This window comes from Mobula hypostoma, chromosome 24 (genome assembly GCF_963921235.1).
Source record: "Mobula hypostoma chromosome 24, sMobHyp1.1, whole genome shotgun sequence".
Taxonomy (NCBI): domain Eukaryota; kingdom Metazoa; phylum Chordata; class Chondrichthyes; order Myliobatiformes; family Myliobatidae; genus Mobula; species Mobula hypostoma.
In genome coordinates this window covers 23,852,047-23,864,380 of record NC_086120.1, presented here as the reverse complement: position 1 = coordinate 23,864,380, position 12,334 = coordinate 23,852,047, and the positions used below count along the sequence as shown (strand labels likewise).

Sequence of the window (12,334 nt, the reverse complement as noted above, 5' to 3'; positions counted from 1 at the left end):
TATGTGCTCCCTATACAGAAAACATTGTTGAAGTATGTCAAGCTCCCTCCGATTCTTATATACTTCAATTAAATCATCTCTTACTCTTCTAAATTTCACTGTGTACAGGCCTGGCCTTTCCTCTTAAAGCCCCTCCATTCAAGAAGGCAACCTTAAGTACTTTCACTGCATTTCCTCCCATGGAAGTATGTTCCCCTTAGCTAAGAACATCAAACCATTAACAGGGCTCCAGGTGTGAATAGGCAAAAACTTTCAAATTTCAGGGTCCACATTAGGAAAAGTATCAAGGACCCATTGTCTTTGTTTAATGAAATGGCTTCTGGGATTTGCTTGATGCTCAAAATTGTCTCTGGTTATTGAAAGGACAAATTGAGAGACAAGAAGGTACCTACCTCTAATTGAGCAGTAACATGAAGCAGAACATGGAGAGAACAATCCAACAACTGTGAACCCTGTGCACAGTGCTCAGGTTCAAAGCAGATAGCTGAGCTTCACAATTTTTTCTGTAAATAAGAAAATTTAAATATTTGTAATATATACCTAGTTTCATTGCATTGTAAGGTATAGTCCTTCAGCTCATCATCTATACCAACTCTGAGCAATCTCATTTCCCACTTCCCTGCAATCTGTTCTCTCACAGGACATGAACAACCCCCTATTCTCCGAATGTTCATTCACACCAGGGATAAATTACAACATGTCCTTGGCATGTGTGAGGGAACCAGAGCTCCTGAGGGAGGGAAACAAACAAACACTCACACTCACACTCAAGGAAGAACATACAAACTTCACAAAGGCGACACCAGAGATCAGAGCTGGAGCTGGCTTACTGGAGCTTGAGACGGCAGCATTACCTGTTTCAGTGCTGTGCAGCTCATTGTTAGAAACCAGTGAGCAGGTTATTGGATTTGCAACGTGTAAAGACACATGGGAGAAAAGAAGCAACATTAGCATTTCCATGAAGCGTTGGGGGGTGGGGGGGGGACTTACCCCAGAGAATGGTGGGAGCGGCCTCTGGTAAACAACGTGGTGAAAACGATCTGTGTCCATCCTTAATGAGTTCTAGTGTTGGGGCATACCTTTGTCGAGTGGTTCTCAGGGTCATTGTGAAGCATGTAGGCCAATCCTCACACTGTGTCTCTTTGAAAGGAGCTGTGGTTCAGGGCTACCATTCTACATCAGAAGTCGCAGCCCAGAAACTTAAGCACAAACGTCTATGCTGAGCTGCAGGAGTGCTGAACTGTCAAAACTCTGCCTTTTGCACAAGATGTTTAAACCCATCTACTCTCTCTGTTGGGCCTAATAAATCCAGAAGCACTGCACTATTCTAAGAAGAACATCTTTCCTGGGCCAATAATTATCACTTGTTCAGTGCAATTAAAACATAGATTAGGTCATTTAACATTGTTGTTTGTGGGAGTTTGCCATGCATAAACTGATTATCATTTTCCCTAGATTTCAAAAGTTCTTTAGGATTGGAAAGATGATAAAGAAATAAAATCAATTCTTGTATAGCCCTGAATAATTTTCTTTTTCAATATCTATTAAGTCACAACCAAATCTACTCTGGGGGTGCCTTTATTCTGATTCCAATTCACCTTCTACCTTCACCTCCCCAAGCTCCATTTCACTCTTTATAGAACTCTCACATTCTGAGAATCCTACCATTCCCCATTCTCTCTGCATAGAAGTCGAATCATTACCTCGACACTGAAGGCTGAGCTCTCTTGTAGGTTCTGGGGTTTGGCTTAATCTGTATTATGGATGAGCACCTCTACTTCTGTCAACCCAGACCCCACCATCCCAAAGTCCTCCCAACTGGCCTTCACAGATCTCTGCGGTCCATGTCCAAGCTTTCACCACGTTGAGTCCTCATCAGTCTGGGTGCCTTGATCTATACCGGCTCCAGTACCTCATTGCCTGAGTTTGAAAGTTCCCACCACATTTTTATGAATCACCAACATGGTCAGTACATTCCACCCCCCCCCCACCCACTCCTGCCACGTATACACAAACACTGCGTTTGCCTTGCTCAACAACTCTCTGAACTTGCATCTCACTTTCCCCTAACACCCCAATTTAATTGTTGCACCATTGGGCTTGTGGGGGAACAATTCTTCCCTTAGGCCCTCCATTTCTTCCTCCTCCGCCCAGCCTCACTATTTATCACCTGTCTTTGTATGTCCTCTTGTGGACCACAATCAGATCACACTTGATAATGCTTTGCCAAAATGCTTTGCCAAAGTCTAGAATATTTTACTACCATTGCATCCCCTATATTAAATCAGCCCTTGCCAACTTACCATCCAGGCATGAGCTTAAAAATGGCAGGTAACATTCACACTGCCAATGCGCCAGGTAATCAGCAACTCCAACAAAACAACCTATCCTATTTCATGGCATTATCACAGTCAAGACCCAACCATTAATAGCCTGGGGCTCACTATGACCAAGGACTCATAATGCTTATGGGCCAGGCACATAATCACTACAAACAGGTCAGAGGCTGGATATCCAGCGGCAAGTGACTAGGTTCCTGACACCCCACACCCTATCCATCATCTGTGAGCAACAAACCAGAAGCATGATGGGATACTCACTTTTTGTCTGCATGATTTAGAACATCGAGCATAGAATAGTAGAGCACATTACAGGTCCTTCGGCCCACAATGTTGTGCCAACCCTCAAACCCTGCCTCCCATATAACCCCCCACCTTAAATTCCTCCATATACTTGTCTAGTAGTCTCTTAAATCTCACTAGTGTATCTGCCTCCACCACTGACTCAGGCAGTGCATTCCACGCACCAACCACTCTCCGAGTAAAAAACCTTCCTCTAATATCCCCCTTGAACTTCCCACTCCTTACCTTAAAGCCATGTCCTCTTGTATTGAGCAGTGGTGCCCTGGGGAAGAGGCGCTGGCTATCCACTCTATCTATTCCTCTTATTATCTTGTACACCTCTATCATGTCTCCCCTCATCCTCCTTCTCTCCAAAGAGTAAAGCCCTAGCTCCCTTAATCTCTGATCATAATGCTTACTTTCTAAACCAGGCAGCATCCTGGTAAATCTCCTCTATACCCATTCCAATGCTTCCACATCCTTCCTATAGTGAGGCGACCAGAACTGGACACAGTACTCCAAGTGTGGCCTAACCAGGGTTTTATAGAGCTGCATCATTACATCGCGACTCTTCAACTCTATCCCTCGACTTATGAAAGCTAACACCCCATAAGCTTTCTTAACTACCCCATCTACCTGTGAGGCAACTTTCAGGGATCTGTGGACATGTACCCCCAGATCCCTCTGCTCCTCCATACTACCAAGTATCCTGCCATTTACTTTGTACTCTGCCTTGGAGTTTGTCCTTCCAAAGTGTACCACCTCACACTTCTCTCGGTTGAACTCCATCTGCCACTTCTCAGCCCACTTCTGCATCCTATCAATGTCTCTCTGCAATCTTTGACAATCCTCTACACTATCTACAACACCACCAACCTTTGTGTCGTCTGCAAACTTGCCAACCCACCCTTCTATCCCCATATCCAGGTCGTTAATAAAAATCACGAAAAGTAGAGGTCCCAGAACAGATCCTTGTGGGACACCACTAGTCACAACCCTCCAATCTGAATGTATTCCCTCCACCACCACCCTCTGCCTTCTGCAGGCAAGCCAATTCTGAATCCACCTGGCCAAACTTCCCTGGATCCCATGCCTTCTAACTTTCTGAATAAGCCTACCGTGTGGAACCAGCAACTCTCAAGACACTCAGCAAAGCAGTTACCTGCTTGGCACTCCAACCACATGCCAGACATTTAATTCTCTTCACCACAGGGCACATGATGGCTACGGTGTTTACTTTGTACAAAATGTACAGCAGTTACTTGCTCAGGCTACTCTGACAACACTTCCCAGACAGGCAGACTCTATCACCAGGAAAGGCACGGAGGCAGCACCACTTGCAGCTTTCCTTCCGGGTCGCACATCATCCTGACCTGGAAGGATATCGCTGGTCCTTCAATGCCATTGGACTGAGACCAAACAGCACAGACCTGCCTCCCCCCAGCGTGACTGCTGCAGTTGGAAGGCAGCTGATCACCAGTTCTCATGGGTATTTAGGGATGGGGAGATTGCAGTTCCTGTCAGATCCAGAAAATGAACTAAGGTTCAAAGAACACACATAAAAGTTGCTGGTGAACACAGCAGGCCAGGCAGCTTCTATAGGAAGAAGTACAGTCGACGTTTCAGGCCGAGACCCTTTGTCAGGACTAACTGAAAAAAGTGCTCCTCTTGCAAACTGGGAGGTTGCAAGCCTAAATTCTTTGATCACTGGAGTAACCAGTGTCCAGAACCAGAGCTACTCTTAACTCAGGAGGAGTTGAAGCTACTAGTACGGCTAAGAGATAACAGTGGTGCAAAATTTAACATTAGAGTACAGAAATGGATATAAAACAGTGAGAAAGCACTAGATACAGCAGAGGATATTGGAGCAGACAACATCCCAGCTGTAGGACTGAAGGTCTGTACTCCAGAAATGGGTGCAACTCCAGCCAAACTGTTCTAGTACACTCACAGCATTGGCACCCACCCTATACAATGGAAAACTGCCCAGATAGGTCCTGTTTAGAAAGTAGGACAAATACACCCTGGGTAATTGTTGCTCAATTCTCTCAGTCGTTGGCAAAGTGCTGGAAGGCGTTGGTGACTGCACTACCATGCATCATTTACACAGCAACAATCTGCCCAGCATCTTCCTGAGAGGAAGAATGATAATGTTGTCAAGGTTACCAGAATATAGAACATTACAGCACAGTGCAGGCCCTTCAGCCCACAATATTGTGCTAGCCTTTTCATTTACACTAAAATCAATCTAATCCTTCCCGCCTAGATAACCCTCCATTTTTCTATCATCCACGTGCCTATCTAAGAGTTTCTGAAATGTCTCTAGAGTATCAGCCTCTACCATTACCCCTGGCAGGACATTCCAACCACCCACCACTCTCTGTGTAGAAAAACTTACTTCTGACACCCCCTATACTTTCCTCCAGTCACCTTACACTTACAGCCCTTCAAATTAGCCATAACCTTGCATAACAAGAAGTGATGCAAATGTAGTCAAAAATAAAAGGTAAACATACATAGGGCTTCGAAAGCTGCCATCAGACGAGACCTTTGAGGGATATACAGTAAAGGAAACAGGAGAGAATTTGAACAATGTCCTTGCCTTCACTGGTTGGGGTGTTCAGTATAAAAGTCAGGTTGACATGTTGTGGGTGTATCAAACTTCGGCTGGACCACTTTTGGAGTACTATGTGCATTTCTGGTCACCACATTATAGAAATGTTGTAGAAACTATGGAGTGGGTGCAGAAGAGGTGCACCAGGGTTAGAGGGCATTAGCTATAAGGAAAGATTAAACCAAGTTGGATTGTTTTCTCTGGAGTGTTCCAGGCCGAGGAGAGACCTGACAGAGGGTGAGAGGTGCAGGTGCCCGGAACATGCTGCTTGAGGAAGTGGTTTAGAGTAACGTTTAAGAGACAGGCACGTGAACAGGCAGGGATTGGAGGGATGCAGACCATGTACGAGCAGATGGATTTGGCATCATGGACAGCACAAGCACCATGTGACAAAGGCTTTCCCCTCTGCTGCATTATGCTGTGTTCTTTGTTCGATGTTCAGCATGGAAAAAAATCACTGCAGTTCCTCACCCAGATCACACCATCAGCACCTCCTAAACGTAGAATTGAAAATACACATGGACTAAGATGTTAACTGTCCTGTGCTATCACCAGTGGGATCATCAGTTGATCTGCCACCTGTCTTCAGGAGTTTCGGCCCGCTTATGATCAAGACTCCCTCGAGGTGGTGGGCCAGCAGTGCTAAAGCACCACCTCCCACTGGTGAGCTTAAAAACTTGGCATCTGCCTCTATCAGTCACTTCCATCCAACAAATAGTCTGCTGTTCAGGTGTCTATGCAACTACTACAGGGTTTGCACTGTCTGACTATCTGCCCCTCTGGACGTACTTGGTCCACACCCATGCTGATCCTGTCTCTGCTGCCTCAGCTACAGCCCTGCTGGTTGACTTGATCTCTCTTCTAGTGAAGCCAAGGTCACACAGCCACTTCTGGAAAGTGAATGCAATAAACCCACGGCAGCCTACTTCGAATGGATAGCATGAGACCTTCCACCCTCTGTCTTTGCACTCTGATCTTAATTCTAACAGTACAGCTTCTACCAGTAAGAAAGACAAGGGCAGCAGGCAAATGGGAACACCACCAACAGCAGGTTCCCATCCTGATTTGGAAATATGTCATTGTACGTTCATCACTAGTTGGTCTACATCCTACATCACTGTAAGAATATCTTTGTTTGTAAAATTCAGAGTTGAATGTAGATAATACGCATTGAGGACCACTTTCAAATCCCATGCAATGGACATTATTGTTGTTACTTACCTCTTCACTTGACATTGTTTCAACTCCTCTGTCAGCTGTTCCTTGGTTCTGGTCAGGTTGATTTTACACTCATTGAACTGAGTTTGATATTTTGTAACTGTAGCTGTCAAACATAAACATTTATTTTAATGTAGACATCGGATAAATGCAGCAAAAGAGAAAGTTTTAAAATCTTCATCACTTTTGAATACGGATAAACCACCAAGCGTGGGTCAAATCTATCCTAGCTGTTTGACGAAGCAAGGGAGGGAATTCTGGAACCTCTCCCCATAATATTTCAATCTCCATAAGACATAGGAGCAGAATTAGACCATACAGCCCGTCGAGTTTGACCTGCTATTCCATCATGGCTGATTTAATACCTTCTCAAACCCATTTCACTGCCTTCTCCCCATAGCCTTTGACACCCTTACTAATCAAGGACCTATCAATCTTCACTTTTAATATACCCAATGACTTGGCAAGGAATACCACAGATTCACCATCCCCTGGCTAAAAAAAATTCCTCCTTATCTCTTTTCCAAAGGGATGTCTTTTGATTCCGAGGTTGAGCCTTCTGGTGCTAGACTCCCCCACCATAGGAAACATCTTCACTGCGTTCACTCTATCAATATTCAAATTGGTCTCAATGAGATTCTCCCCTCATTCTTCTAAACTCGAGCCAGTACAGGCCCAGAGCCATCAAACACTCCCTCATACATTAACCCTTTCATCCACAGGATCGCTCTCATGAGCCTCAGAATAGAAGGGTATCTCTTCATCTCTTCAGAACAGAGATGAGGAGGGATTTCTATAGCCAGAGGGTGGAGAATCTGTGGAATTCATTGCCACAGACAGCTGTGGAAGTGAAGCCATTCGATATACTTAAAGCAGAGGTTGATAGATTCAAGATTGTTTAAAGTCATTTCCAGTACAAGTGTAAAGGTAATAAAGTAATTATTACACCATATCTGAAGCAGCACCAAAAAAAACCCCACAACGAAATGAAGAACATGATGATAAAATAAACACAAAAATATAAATACATAGGATAACTTATATACATAGATTGATTGTATGTCCGTAAAGCGTCGCTAGACACAGGAACATTTGTACATAAGGTGACTGATAGAAAAAGATAAAGCAATGGTTGTGAGAGGTGTAGAGGGTTGGGTTAGTGATTGGAGGTGTTGATCAGCCTTAGTGTTTGGGGAAAGTAGTTATTTTTGAGTCTGATAATCTTGGCACGGATGCTATTTAGCTTCCTCCCTGATGGGAGTAGGTCAAACAGTCCATGAGCAGGGTGGGTAGGATCCTTCATAATGTTGCAGGCCATTTTCTGGCACCTTTCTGTAAATATGTTGTGGTAGAAATGGTTAAAATTGGTGTCTGATGGGATACTTGACCATCCTGGAACAGCTGGGCCTAAGACTGCTGACGTGTGTCGAGAATAACTTTGGATGATAAGTGCAGTACCAGAAACTCCTGTTAATAAGATACTAGGCCCCTAGAACCAGGCGGGAGGATGCATCTGGGGGTAAATTATGAGCCCCGATAACAGGGAACAAAGGGACTGTTAGACTTGGCTGAGAGATAATTGACATGTCCTTTAAACGATTGATCGTGTACTGACCGTGGGACGCCAAACAAAGTTATGTGAAGTTGTTTGTCTTGCTGTATAAATATGAACTTTGTACAACCTAAAATCGGAGTTCTGGTGATGGTGGAGACTGCTGCGGACTCCCCATGATATCATATTAATAAACTCTTAAAACAAAACTTGAAGCCACTCTGGTGTTCTTAGTTAGCGTTTCCACAACACATGTCCTTGCTGGCAGGTAGGCTGGTGCTGGTGATGCGTTGGGCAGTTTTGACGACCCACTATAGAGCCTTCCTGTCTACTGCAATGCAGTTTCTGTACCATGCAGCGATGCAACTCGTTAGGATGCTCCCTATTGCACATCTGTAGAAAGACATGCTACAGGCCATTCAACGCACCAAGAACATACCAACAATCAAGCACCCACTTAAATCCTGCTCTAATCCTATTTTAATTCCACTTCCCATTCCCATTCTGAAATGTCCATCCATGGCCTCCTCCACTGTCAAGATGAGGCCACACTTAGGGTGGAGGAACAGCACCTTATATTCTGCTTGGGTAGCCTCCAACCTGATGGCGTGAACATCAATTTCTCAAACTTTCAGTAATGCCTTCACCATTTCTCGTCCTCTTGTCCTTCTCTCATGTTATCTTCTTGCCCACCCATCGCCTCCCTCTACTGCTCCTCCCCCCTCTTATTTTCTCCCATGGCCTTCTGTCTCACCTATTGCCTGGTGTTTCTCTCCCCTCCTCCCCTCCCCTCCCCCACCTTTCAAATCTACTCCTCAGCTTTTTTTCTCCAGTCCTGCCGAAGGGTCTCGGCCCAAAATGTCAACTGTACTTCTTTGCATAGATGCTGCCTGGCCTGCTGAGTTCTCCCTGTGGAACGAGCAGCTCTACTCCAGTGATTTTATAACTTGCCAGCCCCCCTCTGACTGCCAATGACATCGTAGGGTGTATAAACTGCAAGACACAGACATAATGCTGGAGGAATTCAGCAGCCATCGAGGGAAATGAAGAATTGACGTTTCGGGCTGAGATGCTTCATCAGGACCAGTGATAAAAATCTTCTTTATACAAATCTTCCACTCCACTTTCCCCACTTACAAACGTTGTGGGAAAATTCTTCCAGCTTCTCCCGGCTCCAGCATCCAACATACATTTTACACTGCACTGAACTGCTCCCAGTGTGGTCTCTGCTCTGGAACAGATGGAGGGGGCTCTCCCCCATCATCGTCCTGTGTCATTTTGAGGAATGTGTATTCCATACTGTCCCTACCCTGGGAGGTTGTTTTCCTTTAGGCTTAGACCTCCACTTGCGTCTGCTTTCTCCTTTAGAAAGCATTCGTCAGACTGCCCTTAGAGTATTGTGAGCACTTTTGGGCTCTTTATCTAAGAAAAGATGTGTTGGCATTGGAGAGGCTCCAGAGGAGGCTCACAGGAATGATTCCAGGACTGAAGGGGTTGAAGTATGAGGAGCATTTGATGGCTCTAGGTCTGTACTTGCTGGAGTTTAGAAGATTGAAACCTATTGAAGCGACACAACAGACTTTTAACATCATAAACCAGCGAGTTGTATGTTATGTCTCCCCTCTTTTTCCCTTATTAGGGGGAAGAGAGAGCCTGTAGTATGTCGAATTAACGGGTGAAGGAGTAGTCTATGGGGTACTGTAACTCTGTGACCTTACTGATGCTTTACTGCCGGCTTTAGTGCTCAGGGAAGGGCACTGATGCTTTTTTGCTGGTGGAGGAGGGGAGGTCATTGCCTTGCTGCTGCTTGTGCGTGGGAGGGGGGAGCTCGGGGGGGGGCTTTAACTGTCATTCATTCTTTGGGACACTCCTCTGTTTTTGTGAATGGTTGCAAAGAAAAAGAATTTCAGGATGTATGTTGTATACATTGACAATAAATGCACCCATTGAATCTACTGAAAGGCCTGTGGATACGGAGAGGGTGCTTCCTATAGTACAGGAGTCTACGACCAGAGGGCACAGCCTCAGAATACAAGAGATAAGGAGGAATTTCTTTAGCCAGAGTGTGGTGTGGTGAATCTGTAGAATTCACTGCCACAGGCAGCTGTGGATACCAAGTCATGGGGATATTTAAAGCAGAAGTTGATAGTTCCTTGATTAGTAAGGGTGTCAAAAGTTACAGGAAGAAGATTAGAGTAATAGAGAAGTACAGATGTCAAATGCCTAGCTAAAATTCATGTAGACCACATCCACTGCTTTGCTTTCGTGCACTTTCCTGGTAACTTCCTCAAAAATCTCTATCAGGTTGGTTAGACATGATCTACCTGGTATGAAGCCATACTGACGATCCTTAATCAGTTCGTGTCTATCCAGATACTTACAGTATATATCCAATAACTTTCCCACAGCTGATGTCAGATTCACCAGCCTATAATTTCTTTGTTTCTGTTTAGAGCCTTTTTTAAACAGCAGAACAACATAGTCTATCCTACAACTCTCTGGTATTGCTCTTGTGTCCAAGGATGTTTCAAAAGAGAGTGGTGAAGATTTGATGTGCTGAATGGCCTAATTCAGTCCTATGGTTTTACGGGTATGACTGCAGCAGGTCAATCATCGATGAATGTATGGGTAGACTCTCCCAGATATTTGTAAAGAAGATATTGCTAGGTCATCCGGGCTGAGAGTACCTAAAGCTGGAACCTGGATTGGTACAGGTTTTTCCCTCTGTTTGTATTTTAATGTTATGTTTTGATACACCCGAGTGTCTTGCGGAGTCTTTGCAGCTGCTGGCTCAGAAAGAGTTACATTTCTATGGATATGAAGTCATGAGAAGGCCAAGGAAGGAGGAAGACTTTCCTTCCTAAAGGGCAGTAATGGAACAGATCAAGTTTTTCAACAATGCAAACAACATTTTGGATCTCCCCCTCCCCCTCCAACTTTCAAATCCCTTACTCACTCTTTCTTCAGTTAATCCTGACGAAGGGTCTCGGCCTGAAACGTTGACTGCACCTCTTCCTAGAGATGCTGCCTGGCCTGCTGCGATCACCAGCAACTTTTATGTGTGTTGCAAGTTTTTCAACAATCTGGTTCGCTGATTAATATTTTAATATAACTAGCCCTTTTTTAAAAATCAAATTCCAGCACTGCATCTGTTGAACCAAATTCAATATCCACGCCTGACAAGTGTGGGATTTGACTCAATCTCTGGTTTTTTAGGCCAAATCTCTAAATTACTACTTTATGTATTTGGCTGATCTGCCACTGGAAGCCACGGCTCTCACAATCCTGAAATGAACCTGAAGACTTTCTGAGAACGAAGTCCCAAGCTCCACCAGGCAGCAGTGGCAGCAGAGTCTCACTGCTCCAGCGATCAGTATCAGTTTGTGATCTCCAGTGTTATCTGATGGCATGAACATCAATTTCCCAAACTTCTAGTAATGGCCTGCACCACACCCCCTCCCCCACCACAACCACTGCCCTCTCCTTCCCTATTCCCCATCCCCTTTCCCCTCTCTCACCTTATCTCCTTTCCCGCCCATCGCCTCCCTCTGGTGCTCCTCCCTCCTTTTTTTTTCCCTTCCATGGCCTTCTGTTCTTTTCTAACAGACTCCCCTTCTCCAACCCTGTATCTCTTTCACCAATCAACTTCCCAGCTCTTTACTTCACTCCCACCCCTCTTGGTTTCACCAATCACCTTGTGTTTCTCTCTTTCTCCTCCCTCCACCTTTTAAATCTACTCCTCATTTTTTTTCTCCAGTCCTGCTGAAGGGTCTCGGCCTGACACGTCGACTGTACTCTTTTCCATTGATGCTGCCTGGCCTGCTGAGTTCCTCCAGCACCTTGTGTGTGTGTGTGTTGCTCAGATTTCCAGCATCTGCAGATTTTCTCTTGTCCAGTGTTATCTGTGTGAATTTGCACCTCCTCCCTGTGACCACATGGGCTTTCTCCAGACACTCTGTCTCCTCCCACGTCTCGAAGACCTGCTAGTTGATAGATCAGTTGGCCACTGACATTGTCCCTAATGTGTAGATCAGTGGTAAAATCTGGGGGCAGTATCAGGAATGTGGGGTAAATGAGATTACGGTAGGATTCGCACAAATGAGCAATTTATCTAACAGTCAGAATCTCATGATTACTTTGCATGAAGCGACCCAGCCAGTGGTTAGAACTGCAGCCTCACAGCCTCAGGGACAATGGTTTGATCCTAACCTCAGCTGCTACCCACAACCATGTGCCAGGTGTTCCAGTTTCCTATGTTACGTTACTCCTCAGTGTGAGTGAGTGGCAACCCACCAACCAGGAGCTGATGGCCCTATGTGAGAAAATGAA

At 45.0% G+C, this 12,334-nt stretch overlaps 1 long non-coding RNA gene across 1 annotated transcript in view; it reads right to left on the bottom strand.

Moving 5' to 3' along the window:
* The window catches only part of LOC134337588 (uncharacterized), a 41,161-nt gene that overhangs the window by 14,785 nt on the left and 14,042 nt on the right, over positions 1 to 12,334 (bottom strand). Inside the window, exons 3-4 of the long non-coding RNA XR_010016027.1 lie at positions 6,457 to 6,559; positions 393 to 503 (exon numbers count right to left, since the gene is read on the bottom strand). This is a non-coding gene — a long non-coding RNA (uncharacterized LOC134337588). The remainder of the gene's footprint in view (positions 1 to 392; positions 504 to 6,456; positions 6,560 to 12,334) is intronic.